The sequence below is a fragment of the Porites lutea genome, chromosome 3 (assembly GCF_958299795.1).
Source record: "Porites lutea chromosome 3, jaPorLute2.1, whole genome shotgun sequence".
Classification (NCBI taxonomy): domain Eukaryota; kingdom Metazoa; phylum Cnidaria; class Anthozoa; order Scleractinia; family Poritidae; genus Porites; species Porites lutea.
In genome coordinates, this window is record NC_133203.1 from 32,206,361 (window position 1) to 32,210,761 (window position 4,401).

The following is a 4,401-nucleotide window of genomic DNA, read 5'->3' on the forward strand; positions in this document are numbered from 1 at the left end:
AGAGTTAAAGTAACCCCAGATATAGAGTTAAAATTGAGGAGTTAAAATAATCCCCAAAAAGGAGTTATCCTGTACCTAAAATTTTTACTCTACTTTTAGAGTTAAAGTAACTCCAAAAAGAGTTAAAACATCTCATCTAAAATGTAAATTAAAATAATCCCATTCTAGGGTTTTTTTAACTCTATGATTCATATAGGAGTAAAATTAACCCCAGATTTGGAGTTGAAATAGGAATTAAGTAACGGAACCCCAAAAATGGTCCTGTACCTAAAATTCTTACCCTATTTTTGGAGTTATAATAACTCCCTAAAAATTACTGTGTTAATAATATACACGAAAAAATTACTCAATTCTGATTGGCTGAGAAAGGAGTGCAGCTCTTCTGTAACACGAGTGCAAAATGTGTAACACGAGTGCAATCTTGTAACACGAGTGCAAATTACAAATGTTTTCTGATTGGCTGAAAACAGAAAAGAAACCAACAAGAACCAATCAGATTAGAGCTGTTTTAACAACAAAAATTCAAGAAAATGGTCATGGTTTTCAGCAGACGACGACGGGATTTAATTTTGTAAGCAAAACAACAATAGAAAAGTTAAAAAAAAATATTCCAAAAACCCGAACACAGTAAAAAGTACGTCTTTCTGGCTAAATGTATTGAAAATGCGTTGCTAAGAGAAAAATACTATCAACAAAATCGAGGAAAATGAGCCACAGAAACTAAAAAACAAGCTACTTATAACAGACTACGCTAAAGTAAAAAAATAAAGAACAAAAACGGTTGTAACCCCACGCAAACCATGACAGCTACACTCTTCAGGCGTTTAAATGAACAAGGATACAATTCCATGACAACAACAGGGATTTCAAGTCATGTACGTTATTTGTTGCTGTCTTTGAGTCTTTTGTGGAGCGAAGACCTCTGTTAAAACATCCATGCGATGGTCTGTTTTTTTACCTCAGTAGCAAACGAAACCGAAAATTTAAACATCTGGGGCCGGTTGCTCGAAGCCTGGTTAGCGCTAACCGTTGGTTAAGAGGTATCAAAATGTATAGGTTTCCATGGTATTTAACGCTGGTTAGCACTAACCATGCTTCGAGCAACCCGGGCCTGGTCCAAACTAAACCAATGGGCGAAAATACCATAACTCACATAATGAAAGTATCCGTCGCTGGTTTTAGCCTTAAAGAAAGTGAGAAAAGAGTTTACGGATCATTGTGCAAGAAAAACAACAGTCAGGAAGCTGAAAAAAGCAAAGATTGTAAGTTCAGAATATATCGTCAGTGTCACAGGCCACAGAGGTACAAATTTCCCTAACGACTAAGATGAAGCCGACGAAGAAGAGCTACGATGACTCTTGCAGTAGGCCAAATAAAATAATGAAAACTCCAGCGCTGAGAAAAAGCAAATATTATATTAATACTGGCAGTTTCCGACATCACAACAACTGTGGCTGATTAGGGTTAAGCACTGAAAATAGTGATTAGGGCTAAGCACTATGGTGATTAGGGTTATGGTTTAATCCATTATGGGTACATTTACGGGTGTTTCATGGAACGCACTTAGCACCATCGCAAGTTCCTGTTTTACGTGGTAGCCTACGGGCTCACTTAAGGGCAAACGTAATTTTGATATAGTACTTTATTAAAGGCTCACTCTATGTTTTCAAGTTCACCATCGAGGAGTGTAAAGAAGGTGTCTAGTCTTTTCGAACACTTTTAGGCCTCTCGTTGAAACAAAATTTGCATGCAATCGGTATTTGACTTGAACATCTATTGAAAATGATTATTGTTCTTCGTTTTTTTTTTCCAAAGACGGCTTGTACATCAGAGGTTAACAAAGCGCACTACGACGAATTACGTAAAAGAACCACTTCTTTTTTCACTTCTAGGAATAGATCTCGTTAATTTTAGTAAAAACAGGAAGGATACGGGACCTACATAGGTCCAGTAAATTTACGTGCTATTTTTCCCGCAAAAAAAGTTTTATGCAACACCCGCAATTTCTGTTGCATCGATGACACTTAATTGAACACTTACAAATATCGTAAGTGCAGCCACTTTAGTGAATTCCCTAAGTGAGCCACTTAAGTGATTTAATGCAACTCACTTAAGTTACGAGTGCACGTACGTATACCCGCAATTGTTACGGGCGTTTTATGTAACCAGGCCCAGGTTCGATTCTTACTCTTACTCTTCTGAATTTTTTTCCTTAAAAATTGAAGAAACTCCCACTTTTATGAACATTTTCTGAGCAGAAATGTCAAGAAACCTAGAAATTTCGTCGAAGTGTAGTGTAGAACTGAGCAATAAAGAATACTACGTTGTGTAAACTTCATAAGGTGTACAAAGGGTTTAGGCCGATGGGATCTAATGCTCCAGTGTGCGTCCTTCACCCTTGTGGACCAGTGACTGGACCTAGGGACCCTTGGGGTTTTCGTCAGACATTATTCCAGTCCCCTAAGCAAATTCTTTGTCATTCTAACATTCCGACAAGGAGACAGGCGAGCTCGCTGTGAGCACTGCAATCTTGCTTTTATGCACTTTTTATTTGAAATTTTTGCTCTTCTTGAGACCAATTTCGCTGGAAGAAAAACATAAAACTTTTATAGCCGCGGTAAAAAAATGAGATGTGTAAGCGGCCACCAAGGCAAAAATGAGCGCCAGAGACAAGAAGCCAACAGGAAAACTAGACTTTTCTAAAAGTCCTTTACAATTTTTCTTTCCCCGGTTGGTTATACCTTTTTAAAGGACTTTTCATACCTGTTTGGCGTGAAATTTACCGGCGGAAAAATCATCCGGTGACGTCTTGACTATTGACCAATAGTGAAGCTAGCGTGTTTGCCCATTGTTTACTAACCGTTAATCTCTTTAGCACTTTCTTGAAAGCATTAACTTTTGACTGTTGTTTTTGGGCGTAAAATTAATAGATACACTTATCACACACTATATACTGACTATACAGGGTTTACTTGGAGATTAGTTTAAATTTAGCCACGTGGTTTAAGCACTTTGCGAGACTAGTATTGTCAATGAATAAGATAAAAAAAAACAACAACAACAAATACTCTGCCATCTGCCTGCATTATCAAATACATATAAAAGATTGTATCACCGATATCAATCACTGAAGTGCGATAATGATAAATCTTATCAAAAGTCAACATCAATGCTAATCCGCAACTACAGTAAACGCCATTTGAAAACTTGCTTATTAAAAGATATATTAAACAAAACGTTAACTGGATAAACAGTCGTAAATGATAATAGTTACGTGAAAATTAATACACGGATTTTCAAAGCCATCTGTTTTAAACAAAGCCAGGTGTTACTTTAAGGAGAAAGTATAAGCCGTTTTATTACCCCGAGGCTATGCACAAAATCCCACGCGGAGTCATTCATGTAGTCAATATAAAATTATGATTGATAAAGTTTACGGACAAGAATAGAGTGTGCCATATAGCGTCCTATTCCATTTCAGAGGAAGCTATATAGGGTATATTGTAAATTATGATGATTTAAGAATTGATGACTATTATTTAGAGTTAAGTGATTAACAACTCGGTTAGACAAAGACTGTTTTATCAATGAGCTGTTTTTCATTATTTTCTTAATTGAGCACTTTTTGCAATGACGAATTTTCCATTCTCTTTTAAAACATGAATGCGGTCCCTGATAGTTCAGTCAACTCCAGGAAAATTCGCCAACATTTCACAAAGTTACCGACCTGTTAGCCCGTTCCAGCCGTTCAGATTGTGGGGACGGCGCAAAGAATTGCGCATGAGCAGGAAACGGGAGGAGGATTTCGCGCCGCACACCACCAGCTCTATCTGAACGTCTTTAACCGGCTATTGAGCTGAAGTCATAAAGAAGAGAAAAAACTAGCGGCCGTAATTGTCGGCTCTTTTGCAAGCCCGCCCGCTAGATTCACCCTCAAAAGATCGACACCTGAATGGGCCTTAACTTCGTGTTAAGCCTGCGGTTGCGAGCTTCATGACTTGTCGCTATTCTCCTTCGGGGAAAAAAGTACTGATCGATAGAATAAGCAGTACTCGGGCCAAATATTTTTGGATGAAAGAACGTTGAATATTTAAGGCAGACGGATGTATGAGACGTTCTAACCAATCAAAACATGGCCGTTTAAATTATAAAATATAAATGTTCTTTTAATTTCTTCTCACAATATGCTCCAATTTGTTAGATGCTCAGAATTACTCAGAACGTCACTCAAAAGCTGGTCTCAAATCTTAAAGTTGCTTTTGATATTTTCTACGTACACAGAGTTGCTGAATATCCTATCAAAGAACCATTTTCCCTGTTTCTTGACTTCTAAGCTTTTGCCGAAAAATTGCTTAAGTAAATTACATCATTTTCAGATTTCTTTCTAATATAACTTTACAA